At 47.3% G+C, this 14714-nt stretch overlaps 1 protein-coding gene across 1 annotated transcript in view; it reads right to left on the bottom strand.

The window, feature by feature from the left end:
- LOC139760695 (glycine receptor subunit alpha-3-like) overlaps window positions 1–14714 on the bottom strand; it is a 52442-nt gene that overhangs the window by 35408 nt on the left and 2320 nt on the right. The window lies entirely within an intron of this gene.

Here is a 14714-nt window from a genome sequence, read left to right as displayed (position 1 = left end):
TGAGACGAGAGGTTGTCTGGTATGGCTGAATTAGGAAATCTCTCAAGGATTTGTTGATGACAGTGTTTCACGAAGGATTTCCTGCATCTCCATTGTTGGCGGAGGTGCGTCGTGAGGAGAACGGAGGAGGTTGTGATCGAGACGACCTACACACACACACACTCCTCACATACTTGCGGGCTACATTCCTCCCCCTCGGTGTTCGTCGGTAAATTGGATGGGAGAGAGAGAGAGAGAGAGAGAGAGAGAGAGAGAGAGAGAGAGAGAGAGAGAGAGAGAGAGAGAGAGAGAGTGATATGGCCTTGATGAAGGCAATCAGTTGCCCAGTGCCGTCATAGGGAACATAACCAATATATATATATGATATATATGAGTGATATATTTATGTGGAAACTGTTAATTCAGTCAGGCGAGAATAATTGAGGGTGGTGGGGTCACTCATGAGGAAGCGGGTAACGAGCTCTTCCGTGTGTTGATGAAAGTAGAGAGCAAACAAACGTCAAGGAGTGTTCATAAGCGCGTTATGATGGTTCCTCCTGCAGCAGTCTTGAGGAATCTTCTCCGTCAGGAGTTGTGAAGTGAAAGAAGCCACCGCAGGAATCTCGTGTCCAGAAGTTATCGTGACTAAGGAATGTTGAGTTTAGGTATGAATGATTATTAGCAGTTTTATATATATATATATATATATATATATATATATATATATATACACCCGCGGCTTCTTTAAGTTAGGTTAGGTTAGGTTAGGTTAGGTTAGATTAGGTTAGGTAGTGAAAGAAAGTCTTGTTTCGTTAGCTGTTCACGATGTTTCTTCAGCTGAAGGTCTTTGTTCCTCAACTCGACCATAGGTTTGTCAGTGTGTTGATATTGTAGGACGATACACAGAGTCAAAAACGACAGAATCAAAATACAGCCGTTCAAGGCAAACTTTTGCCGCTTGATACGATAGAGACGTTTTTTGAAGTGTCATAAAAAAAAACACACGAAAAGATCTAAGACACTCGTGTTGAGACAGTTGATTCAGAGGCAGCAGAGTTGGCTCAACGACTGTACATCACTCCCGGTGTTTCAGGATGAGAGGAGGAAGAGAGTGTAAAAAAAAAAAGAAAAAAAGAAATGGTTGGGAAGAAATAGATATGACAACTGAGACATTTAGCCAGAGCGAAATGTCGATACAGAACGCTGCATTGATCTTGATTACGTCACCGTAATATCTTAAAAGCAATTGGACAGTTTCAAGAACGTTATTATATCAGACTGTCATTTCCTAAGTGCAGCTCAGTTCTGTCGTGTGGACAACTCACATTGGAAGATCAACCATGTGACAAGGGCGTAGCCATTAGATGCGAGAAAGATTTGAATCCTGACCAATTGAAGTCAGATTGTAGACTTCAGCTGTCCTCCTCAGTTCGACCAGAACATGTAAGCTCCTACATGCCATCAATGAGTGATGCCTCACAGTTTCATATCCCATTACTGTAACTGTTCTCAGCAGTGTATTTCTCCAACCCCTTTCGCTGTTTCACAGTGGCCGCTGTTGAGTTCAGTGTTTGTGAGTCATCAGTGCCTAACTGGTCCATTAGTATTGCCCATTGAATAACCAGTTATAAACATCATTGAGCATATTGGTATGATTGATGAAATGCATTTACTGCACATCGGAAAGTGAAAATGTATATTTCTGTACTAAAATAATTTGGTTTGGATTATTATTGATAAAATTTATCTTCATATCAAGTTAATAAAGGACATAATTGTCGGTTGTAAGCCTGCATCGTGTGCTGGGGAGGGCAAGTGTCACATTAAGGGAAAAATAGGCGCAAATATTAGTAATACTGTGAGATTGTTTTCATTCTGGTTATATAAAGCGGGGATGCTGTTTGGCTGTATGAAGTGGGGGCGCAGTTTGGTTATATAGAGTGGTGGCGCACTTTGGTTATATAGAGCGGGGGCGCAGTTTGGTTATATAGCGTGGTGGCGCACTTTGGTTATATAGAGCGGGGGCGCACTTTGGTTATATAGAGCGGGGGCGCACTTTGGTTATATAGAGCGGGGGCGCAGTTTGGTTGTATAGAGTGGTGGCGCACTTTGGTTATATAGAGCGGGGGCGCACTTTGGTTGTATAGAGTGGTGGCGCACTTTGGTTATATAGAGCAGGGGCGCACTTTGGTTATATAGAGCGGGGGCGCACTTTGGTTATATAGAGCGGGGGCGCACTTTGGTTGTATAGAGTGGTGGCGCACTTTGGTTATATAGAGCGGGGGCGCACTTTGGTTATATAGAGCGGGGGCGCACTTTGGTTATATAGAGCGGGGGCGCACTTTGGTTGTATAGAGTGGTGGCGCACTTTGGTTATATAGAGCGGGGGCGCACTTTGGCTATATAGAGCGGGGGCGCACTTTGGTTATATTTATATAAAGTGGGGGCGCACTTTGGTTATATAAAGTGGGGGCGCACTTTGGTCATATGGAGTGGGGGTGCACTTTGGTTATATAGAGTGGGGGCGCACTTTGGTTATATAAAGGGGGGGGGCAAGTTTGGTTACATGAAGTGTGGGAGCAGTGGGGACGTAGAAATGTGTAGCTACACCATTGCTTGTAACGGTCCGCCTTTGTGTGAGAACACACATATTCACAACTCCATTATCATCCACAAAGCTCCCCCTCCAGCAGGCTCCAACACCCGCACCCCAGCAGTCTCCACCATCCCTCCAGAAGGCTCTACCACATCCCTTTTCTAGCAGGCTCCACCGCTGCTCGCTACTAGTCTCCATCACCCCTCTGCAGGAGGCTCCGCCACAGCCTCAGCTCACTGTCATAACTCTCCTAAGTCCTCTCCAACTTCCAGCCACATACCAAGCTTCCAGCCCGGCCCTCATATCCCACCATCTGTCTCGCTATCTTTCCTAAAACTAACTTTCCCAATGCCTGGATTACCTGCACCCCTGGAACCTCCCTCGGCTGGACTGTATCTTGCAATGCCTCTCTGCCTCCTCACACACACACACACACACACACACACACACACACACACACACACACCCCTACCAATATCCTTCCTGTCAACATCTCATTCGTTGCTTTCTCCACTTCACAAGGCTTCCCCTCATTACGTCCTCTGGGTCTTCCACCATTCCAGCCTCTTTGGCCAGTATTGTCATCTATAACTTTAGATACCATTTACCTATGGTTTTCTCATCCAATGTTTCCCACATCATATGTGATACTCCTGTTCTATATGACTGTCACTTGACCACATCTGCTCAACGCGACCCTCACCTGACTACACCTGTTCCAGACGACCCTCAAGTGCCCATCCGGACAATTCCTTCAGTTCCCAGTGTGTCGTGTACCGTACCTTGCTGCCTTTTGCTTATGCACATGCCATCAGCACTGTTAGCTGGTACAGTGTAACAGATTCTCTACACCCAGCTGGCCATATAACACCGTGCCAGTGTTCCCAGACTCTGACAAGAACAGCAAGACAATGTCATCAGTCATATGGCACCTTCCCAGTGTTCCCAGACGCTACTCCCTCAGCGTCTTTCCACCCACATGACCCTCTTCAGGTACATCATTATATTCTGTTTTATATACCTTCAGTACTACACACTCTCTCGTCCTTATAAACTCTCCAGTCTCACACTGCCCGTGATAACCTACTGTAAAGCGTGTAGGACCCTCTCCTGGAACACCAGACAAGTATTCCTTCCTTTTCCTGGAAAGCTTCTTTTGTGTAGATTTCAGTCTTCTCACCCACGCTACCTAGCTTCCACCTTGACTCCAGGTCGCTTGGCCTCCACCTGGACCTCATAATGTCTGGCTTACACCAGGACCCCAAGCTGCTTGGCCTCCACCTAGATTCCAGACTTCTTGGATTCCGCTTGGACCCTACGTTGCTTCGTTCCTAATACCAAACAGTACCATTTTACTCTTCTAACTCTCTTTCACTAAAATCATTTACTCCCATTAAACTGCCCCACTCACTTTTCTCCCCATACCATTCATCTAACTCATTCTTTATATTCAGTCACAACTCACCATCCACCTTGTCGTACTATGATTGGACAACCCTCTTCCTCTCTCGTCTGATCAGAGCGTTAGAGATACAGAGGGTATTGCTGAACACAAGCTTCTCTCTGGCTCTCACCTCTACTTCACCAGTGACAACAGGAATCCTTCACTGGCCTTCTTCCTGAGCCTGACAACACCTCCCTCACTCCACTGAGTCACCTCGTCTGCCAGATTGATCAACATAACTTGTGTTCATCTCTTGTTTCTCATCGTCTGTCATCCCATCGACTACGACACCAGCCATCTACCTCACAGTAACGATCATTAATCTATTCTCCATCAAACTGCTTCATCAGACCATCACAACCTCCCTCACTCTACTTTCTCTCCCTCATCACACCTCTACCTGTATCACCTCCCACCTTTTTTTTCTCTCTCCTGTCCCCTCGTTCTCACCAGATCTGTCACGGTAAAATTCCTTGAATCAGATACTTCTAAAATGTCATCCAACTGAAATTCGTCCTCTTAAGACCCCTACCGATCCACAAGCCGACTGTCAATCTCTCTCTCTCTCTCTCTCTCTCTCTCTCTCTCTCTCTCTCTCTCTCTCTCTCTCTCCCCACAGACTCGCAGAAATTCAAGGCTGGCACCTCTCCAGCACCTGGGCGGACTCGGGTCCGCGTCAGCTGTCAAACAAACCATTTCTCACTGGACGCTGAAGCGCCGCCGCAACTTTCCCGTGGCTTTGACGTCCGACGAACTAGATGAAGGCGTGCCACCCGTGCTACGGCACACGGTACACAGTCATCATTCTGGCACCGTTCTCCTGTCATCATCCTGCCATGTGTCACAGCCTGGGACGTGTTGGGATCTGGGATACTACGTGATGGGATCTGGGATAGGACGTGATGGGATCTGGGATAGGACGTGATGGGATCTGGGATAGGACGTGATGGTAACTGGGAACCACGTGACGATAGCAGGGGAACGGTTACCGTAGCTACATCTACGTCACATAACTCAGCGTATCCACAGAGGTGGTTTAATCCATCACTGCCATTCACACTTTCCGACAAAACTTCCATTCCAGTATGTTCCCCTTGTATCACATGGTGCACACATTCTTAGCCATTTCTTTTTCTTTTTTCTTCGTCCTGGATGTTGTGCCGGAGGGAGAGGTGGGGAATAAGGAGGTGCCTGACGACTTACTCGGTTCTGTGTCAAATGAGAGTTGGAACTTGGGATACCATTTTTGCTGCTCAGCAGGTAGCCTTGTGATTGGCCGTCGGATATCTCGTGTTATCTCTCCTTCCCATCTAGTCACTCGTGCACGCCCGTCTCAGGAAGCCACTCTCCCACCTCACCATTGCCTCCTGCTGCCGAGTTTAATGCATAAATAAATTGCCTTGAATCTGAAATCTGTGGCGGTCTGGAGGGAGGCACGTGTCCCTAGGTTCAGACGGAAGAGGGCGGGCTACACCTGCCAGGGAAAGAGAGGGAGGAGCCGCGGCAGGGTGTGGGTGGGTGGGTAAGGGGAAGAAGGGCTTAGTGGTGGTAAGGGCAGCTCAGTGCCTCTCAAGATGTTTAATTTTCTTTTTCCACTGGAGGAAGCTCTTATTCACATCTCTGAGCTGTGATCTTCACTCATTATTCTCATCACGTGTCAAATCATCATAATTGCAATTAATTCTACCGTTGTTCCCCCCTAATTATCACCTGGATTGTCATGAAAATCATTATTGCTGTCATTTAAGAAAATGGTCTGCATTTCAAAGACGTGTCACCTCAGCAACGTCTGAGCAGCGAGGGCCTCACCTTAGCAACGTCTGGCAGGGTGAGGACCTTACCTCGTCAGCGTTCTCTCATTAGCCAGAAATGTCTCTAACGTAATTTTCCATCCGAGGGACAGTGAGAGAGAGAGAGAGAGAGAGAGAGAGAGAGAGAGAGAGAGAGAGAGAGAGAGAGAGAGAGAGAGAGAGAGAGGTTGGATGTATGTGTGCCTCACAGGTAGCAAGCCGCTCTGTCTCTCCCCCGATCACTACAACCCCAGCTGGTCATTGGAATTTCTAACCCATAGTCTACAAACACATGCATAAACAGGGAGTCACACACACTCCCATTTCACTACGACATCGAACGTTTACTCTCACTCATCCCATACTTCACTAACTCGGTGAAATGATTGGTGAAGTTTACCAACCCACTTTGATTAACGCAATGGAATGTCTCTGGATTTCCAAATAGATTTAAACGTAAGAAAAAAAACAACAAAAATCTACTGACAAATCTAGCGCATTTACCTTTACTGTTACCGAATCTATACGGTTCATTTCAGAATCACAGACTTTAATTTTACCCCGGTGATAATCCTAGCGCTGGGATATACTTTTACCCCAGTGATAATCCTAGCGCTGGAATAGACGACCCCTTCCCCTCACCGCCACATACTTCCAGTTGGTCGAGCATTCGTCAACTTAGGCTCAGTCACACACTCGTACAGCCATCCTCACTGTGACATGTAAAGGTGGGAGCCACAACGAACACAAACATTATCTGTAACATGTGTTGGTGGCTGTTCATTGTTGAAAGACACGTCCTCGCCAGCGGGGGCAGTGTTAGGCACATTGGTGTCAACATTCCGGACAAAAGCTAAATTGTATGTCACCATCACAGTTCCCAGTGATGACGCAGCCAACATGGTCGTGAATGCGTCATAACATTGCTGATGGCAGTTTAGCCAACACATTACATTGTTTCCACGACATCGTCACAGTTTTGGTGACATGGATTGTCACTTTGTGGGAATAACTATATCATCTTTGTTACACCCAGTACCAGCCTTACACAAGCTGTTGTCTACTTTGTTTCGTACAAGTACCTAGCAATGTTACGCCTCTGTGGCTCCACCATTAGTTACTACTGTAAGGGGACAGGTAAGACTGACATCCAACATTAAGCAGCAGACGGGTGTGTTTGACGTAGAAGTCACGCAGAGCTGCTTACTGTAGCAATTTTCCTATCATTCTTCTTACTTATTGTTCACCATTTTTTTTTTATTTCCGTTGAGATTCATTAATTATCGTCCGTTACTCCTTCTAGAAACCATATATTGACGTTAAAAGCTCCATAGCGAGATGTCTTCTCCATACCTACCACAGTTCCACTCTCAGTATACGTATTAAATTGTGAATACGTGAATATAATATGCAAAGAATATTCAGTTATAATAAATCTTTCTCGACTACCAAGCAGCCGACTTACGAGACCCTGAGATCGGGACCCCTCGGTAGGGAAGGCCTGAATAGGGATCTCTGATGTAAATATTCTCAAAAGTTTAAGACCCAGAGGCCACGCTGTCCCTTGTTGACAGGCATCTGGCGGCTCGCATCACGACCCGTCAGCCATGAAGAGCAGGCACAACACAACGTATGTACCATCCCAACCTGTTGAGTACGACGACACAACACTTAGTGTACGACGATTTAACGCATAGTGTACGACGATCTAACGCACAGTGTACGGCGGCATAACTCTTAGTGTACGACAATTTAACTCCTTGAGTAGGAGGTTGTAACGCCTTTGAATAGACGAACGCTTGTCCCTCGAGTACGATAACTAAACCTTTTGAGAACGACGACTTAAGTCATCGTACTCACGGGATTAAATCTTCGTACTTGAGAGGTCAGGTCGAGAGGCATGTCCTCGTATGCAACTAAACACAGCATCTCTCTCTCTCTCTCTCTCTCTCTCTCTCTCTCTCTCTCTCTCTCTCTCTCTCTCTCTCTCTGCAGGCTCACCCTCCCATACACACCATTAACAGCACTTGTCGTACACATATCATACCGCCATTGCCACTTTAAAGTACACTGAAAGACGGTGTTCTTTTCCATTAAAGATATTTATAACTTTTGACGTATTATATATATTTTTTTCCTCTTTATCTTTGTACTCAGCTGAACCCTCGAGTCACGACAATACAGCTTGAGTGTGTTGCTTTGGGAGGGCGACCTGGGGAGGAAGGAGGGCGGGTGGGAAGATGTCTGGATCACAGGACAAAAGAAACCCAGGAGGGGGACGGGTCTCCTGCTGGCACCACCCTGGAGGGTGGAAACGGTTCCTGCCACCACCCTGGAGGACGGGGAAGGAGGCCGGGTCTCGGTCTCTCTCTCTCCTGGCCCCCTGGTGGACGTCAGCTGCACGTCTCAATAAAAGACTGTCTGACGATGAGGTCTTTAAAACGCCCATACCGGACTCTGTTTTCTTATGACGGACGTTCGACAGAGTGTTCTGTAAGCGATCATAGGACGCCTCTCTTACGCTTATCAAATACCTTTCAATTCAAGAAGTAATTCGTTCGCATCGTTCCCATACAGGTAAATTCATTCCACAACTTGAAAAAGGAAGAAATAATACATCTTTTCCGGCTACACCTCACTCGTTAGACGTCATGACGCCTACAGGTATACACATCTGCCTCGGTACCTTCTATATATCTCTCTCAGGTGTGTTCTACACCTGGTACCTTCCTCATACATCTCCCAGGAGGCTTACCAGCGTCGCTGGAGGCAGTAACTCACACGTGATAACGACTGGCAACAACGATCGTATATCATATGATGTCGGCATCATGAGGATATTGTTGCGTTGACCTCCTCCCACCTGCTGCAGGGTGTCCCAGCACCACCACCTGCTGCAGGGTGTCCCAGCACCACCACCTGCTGCAGGGTGTCCCAGCACCACCACCTGCTGCAGGGTGTTCTAACACCACCACCACCTGCTGCAGGGTGTCCCAGCACCACCAACTGCTGCAGGGTGTACCAGCACCACCACCTGCTGCAGGGTGTCCCAGCACCACCACCTGCTACAGGGTGTTCTAACGCCACCACCACCTGCTGCAGGGTGTCCCAGCACCACCAACTGCTGCAGGGTGTCCCAGCACCACCACCTGCTGCAGGGTGTTCTAACATCACCACCACCTGCTGCAGGGTGTCCCAGCACGACCAACTGCTGCAGGGTGTCCCAGCACCACCACCTGCTGCAGGGTGTCCCAGCACCACCACCTGCTGCAGGGTGTTCTAACATCACCACCACCTGCTGCAGGGTGTCCCAGCACCACCACCTGCTGCAGGGTGTTCTAACACCACCACCACCTGCTGCAGGGTGTCCCAGCACCACCAACTGCTGCAGGGTGTCCCAGCACCACCAACTGCTGCAGGGTGTCCCAGCACCACCAACTGCTGCAGGGTGTCCCAGCACCACCAACTGCTGCAGGGTGTCCTAGCACCACCACCACCTGCTGCAGGGTGTCCCAGCACCACCAACTGCTGCAGGGTGTCCCAGCACCACCAACTGCTGCAGGGTGTCCCAGCACCACCAACTGCTGCAGGGTGTCCTAGCACCACCACCACCTGCTGCAGGGTGTCCCAGCACCACCAACTGCTGCAGGGTGTCCCAGCACTACCTGTGTAATGAGATTCGTCCTGGGGTCGGCTCCTCGCCTCATATGGTTGGCGGTGCTTTCATCCTTGCTCATTAGCGTATTTAGTCTACATGTAAACTCACCATGTATGATGAAAGTGTTTAGTCAGCGCGTAAACTCGTCCTATATACCTAACGTGTATAATCCGCTTATACAGTCAGTAGGAATCTTCATTATCCGCAAACCATATGAACATTAGATATAAACTAAACATATATACTGATTTATGTACATTGAGCATAAAAACATAGATTGCGTATACTGAAAATGTAAATATACGTCATCATGGCCTCCCATCGCGCCTCTCGTATTATCCTGTGCGTCAGGTGGACCTCGTCGTGGCCTCCCATCGCGCCTCTCGCATCATCCTGTGCGTCAGGCTCAGACCTCGTCATCCCTCTATGCAATAAACACTTTTCACTGTCAATATTTACCCTAGCGAAGACCCTCTTAATCGTCCAGAGTGTCCCCACTCTGACCTCTGACCTCATCTTTTTCGTCTGTGATTTGTTTGCTTCATCCACAGTCGGAGGGACTTGTAGCATCTCAGTCGAGGGGAAAGGAACTCTCGCATATCATCAGAAATATTCGCTCAAAGATAGTTTCCGTTTTTAGCAGTGCAAAACGGGTTGGAAAAATAGAATGCAATAAGAGAGACAGGAGGTCAGAGCTCCCTGGGTACGACAGGCTGCAGGGTCAAGACAGCCTCTTCCTCATTCTTCCTTCACTTACGATACGCCAGGAGACCCATCTGTGGCTACCCTCAATGGGTTCGGGTGAAAATCTAATATAAATTCAGATAAGAGTTCTGTCTTTTCACTCTTCATAATCCTCTGCTGTCCTTCAATTCCATTTTCCCAGTGATGGCTCTGTGATGTTTATTAATTTCAGGGGTAATGGAGAGGGTGAAGGCCAGGGTTTTTAGGGGGGTCAGTTTGGAGTCTGTCACGGGTGGAGTGTAGTCAGTTGCTGTCTGCTGATGACGCTGTGCTGGTGGCGTGATACGTAAGACTTATGATGTTCATCTCGTACCGAGGACAAGCAAAGAACGATACGAATGTTCTCCTTCACGGAAATGTTTGATCCACTACAGAAATTCAACAGCACAAATCTAGTGTGGCTAAAAATGAGTATGACACTCATCTTTTCCCACAAGAGAGGAAATCTAAAGCCTCCTTGATGAACGACGGTATGAACGGGTCATTTTGAAATATGTCGTCACGAGGAGAGGGAAGAAAGAATACTGCCCACGTGTCTCCACTGTGTTGTCGAATGCGACCTAAAGGGGAGCAGGAAATCCTCCCCTTCTGCACGAATTCCCAAAAGAAGGAACAGGGGAAGGTGCCATAGGAGGATTTTTCCTCCAAGACTCAGTCATCTGCTCTTGTCGCTACGTCACACACGCGGGAAAGAAAAGAAAAGAAAGAAAGAAAAAAAAGCGAAAACAGTTTACGGCGGCCAATCTTCTCGAGTGACCGACATGTAAAAGTTGCTTTCAATGAATACCAGTCAGCCATCTTTGATTAAAAAAGTTCGTAAGTAGAAAATGAAAAGAAATACAAAAGACGACGTCTGAACATTCCCATTAGAAAGCTACCTTTGAAATCTCATTATCTCGCCTCCAGGAGCGACGCAGCTCTGACCCATTGGAAGGGGAGGTCACTACTTGGAAAGGTCACAAGGTCACCACGAGGGAAGGTTTCCATTAAACAAAGGTCTTAAGGTCGTATGGAGAAGTTTAACAGTATAGCCACACCTGTGGTTTACGGTGTAGCCACACCTGTGGTGTACAGTGTAGCCACACCTGCTGGTGTACAGTGTAGCCACACCTGCTGGTGTACAGTGTAGCCACACCTGCTGGTGTACAGTGTAGCCACACCTGCTGGTGTATAGTGTTGCCACACGTAATGCTGGTGTACATACCCAAGGTTGGTAACAATGATTCTGGACACGACTGTCCCTCCTGTATCAATTAACCAACTGATTGGTTCATTTAAATACCTCTTTGATATGAAAGGGTTGAACGCAGACGAAAGTTCATTCAAATTATAACGTAATGAATAGAAATTATAACTCTCACTAGACTGCTTCGTTCATACACCAGCAAAGTTTTAAGAATTCAGGAGCAAAATGGAAGGTTAAAAAGAAAGAGTTTTGAAAATAGTATAAATGAAATAACCTCGAATACGTCGACACAGAAACACCGAAACAAACGAACAACGTCCTCATTTGCATACCTCTATTGTCGTGTATGCTTTACCGGAACCAGATTTAGCCATCCACAGCCAGGCTCCCAGGGAGGAGGGATTACTCATGGTGTATCTTGACTGCTCTATCTGCCCTGGTTCAGCCCACCACAGCCAGCAAGTCGCCGTCGAGGTGTCCTCCATCACCACCGGGTTAGGAGGGAGGGAGGCCCAGCACGTTCTTCATATTTTCTGCCAGGATGAATCTCGGACTCTGATATCACATCAGGTGTGAGACTCATCAGCCATCCTGGGAACTGGAGAAGCACTCGTCTCCTACCCTGTCTCACCAGAACTACAATTCCCTTTCATTACACTTCCGTTAGAATTAGAATTTCCTTGAATAGTATTCCATGAAAGGAGAAAAGTCACTGCAAATCAGCTTGAAAATACGGTGAACACAGCATTAAGTTAGTGGAACTAAGCTTGAACATAAGGGGACTGCAATTTAAATCAGTGAAACTAAGCTTGAAAATTAAGTGAATACAACTTGAATCATAGAAAATAAGCTTGAAAATAAGGGAAATACAACATCCATGAGTGAAACTAAGCTTGAAGCAGTTGAGTTGAATCTAAGCTAAGAAATAGATTAAACACAAAATATAAGAGAGTCGTTTGTCGAAATAGAAAAAGAGATTACTCGGGTGTAATTTGCGTAATTTTTCACTATTTCAAATGGAGTCGCACCATCTGTTGGTGCGGAAGTTCTCTGCTGATGCCCTCCTGAACACACACGTGTAACTGATAACAATAAAGCGTTCCTTTGATAGCACCGCAAGAGCCGCTGAACGCAAAGATTTGTGAACATTAGCATACAAAGAACATCGAGGCCCTCAGAGCCAGGTGAGGTGTCTGGTAGTGCCTGGTGAGGCCCTCAGAGCCAGGTGAGGTGTCTGGTAGTGCCTGGTGAGGCCCTCAGAGCCAGGTGAGGTGTCTGGTAGTGCCTGGTGAGGCCCTCAGAGCCAGGTGAGGTGTCTGGTAGTGCCTGGTGAGGCCCTCAGAGCCAGGTGAGGTGTCTGGTAGTGCCTGGTGAGGCCCTCAGAGCCAGGTGAGGTGTCTGGTAGTGCCTGGTGAGGCCCTCAGAGCCAGGTGAGGTGTCTGGTAGTGCCTGGTGAGGCCCTCAGAGCCAGGTGAGGTGTCTGGTAGTGCCAGGTGAGGCCCTCAGAGCCAGGTGAGGTGTCTGGTAGTGCCTGGTGAGGCCCTCAGAGCCAGGTGAGGTGTCTGGTAGTGCCTGGTGAGGTTCTCAAGGTCTGGCAAGGTCCTCAGAGCCCTTGAGAATCATGGACTGGCCCCAGCTGATCATGGGCTGCTCCAGTGATGTATGTACTGGTGCAAACTCAGTTATATATATATATATATATATATATATATATATATATATATATATATATATATATATATATATATATCTTCGTAACAGCAGCTCGGCAGACGCCAAACTTTAAGAGCAAAAGAAAAATATATAAAGAAATATATAGAGCAATATATAAGTGTATATACCTAATAAAAACGTGATAAAGTGCAGCTTCCAGAATAATGATGCAATATTTCCTATTCTTCGTATGAAATACTGGTCATATGGGAACAGTCGCTCGTAGTGATGATGGTAATTTCGATCCTCATTGATATGATTCTCAAAGTTTTAAAGTCTTTGGAAGCGAACGTTTCTAGGAAGTCCAGAGTCATACACCCCTTGGAAGAGGTAGTGTGTCCAGGACGTCATAGTGTCAGGTGTGGAAAATGGGAACCTTTAAATTGGGAAGCACTTGTTGAAAATTTCGTGGGGAATAGGTAGCGCTTTCGTGGAAAACGAAGATCATCTTCATCGAAAGTGGGAAGTTCTTTCGTGGAAAATGGGAAGCTTTCACCTGGAAAGATGAAAGCTCTTGTATGGAAACTGGAAATCTGTCATGAAAAGCGAATATTTTCTTTTTTTTTTCCTTTCGTGGAAAATGGAAAGTTCTTTCGTCCGTCACAAACTAGGAAACGCTCTCTTGCAAATTGGGAAATTGTCCTAAGGTCGTTAGACTCCGTTGTGTCAGTCTGGGGAAGTGAATGTGGGCGGGTCTTGGGGAAATGCCTGGTAGTTGTCATCCAACGCAGGGAGCTACTCGAAGGCCATTTAAAATCAGTTGCGTACAAGACGAATCTTTGGTCAGCGAGGAAAAGTCTTCGTCTTTTAGTGGTAGAAGTCAGTCCCGGCTGACGGAGTGGGCTGACCCTCGGCTGACGGGGTGGGCTGACCCTCGGCTGACGGGATGGCTGTTTGCTTTTCTGTCCTTTTCTGCCACTGCTTTTAAGGACTACATCCTCCCCAGGGGCGTTAATGCCAGACGCACCTCGCTAGGGCCTTGGGGTATGTGTGGTTCTCTCTCTCTCTCTCTCTCTCTCTCTCTCTCTCTCTCTCTCTCTCTCTCTCTCTCTCTCTCTCTCTCGCCGTATGTGCCCTCAGAGAGAAAAATCAGGCTTTGGTAACACACACACACACACACACACACACACACACACACTGCCCAAGCTGAGCTGATCCCCCTTCCCCCCCCTCCTCCCCTACCCTAAGCTGGATCGATAAGTTGGAATGAAAAAACAGAGAGAGAGAGAGAGAGAGAGAGAGAGAGAGAGAGAGAGAGAGAGAGAGAGAGAGAGAGAGAGAGCACCATAGTAATAGACAGGTGTCCTCCCAGAGCTGCAAGGAACAGGTGTCTTCAATACTACACGTGTTGGAGTGCGCCGCATACCACACGTGCCTCACGTAACACAAGCACAGGTGTCTCAGGCAACACAAGTAACAGGTGTCTGAGGGCAGCAGGCGTTGGGGGGGGGGGGGGATCATGGCAGGGGATTTCCAGGTGTATTTAGGGATACTACGATGAGGGGATTTAAGTTTAATGGAACACGATGAAAAAAGGATTTATAGGTGTGTGTGTGTATGTGTGTGTGTGTGTGTGTGTGTGTGTGTGTGTGTATGAATGAAGC

The sequence above is a fragment of the Panulirus ornatus genome, chromosome 37 (assembly GCF_036320965.1).
Source record: "Panulirus ornatus isolate Po-2019 chromosome 37, ASM3632096v1, whole genome shotgun sequence".
Taxonomy (NCBI): domain Eukaryota; kingdom Metazoa; phylum Arthropoda; class Malacostraca; order Decapoda; family Palinuridae; genus Panulirus; species Panulirus ornatus.
This window is presented reverse-complemented; position numbering and strand designations above follow the sequence as displayed.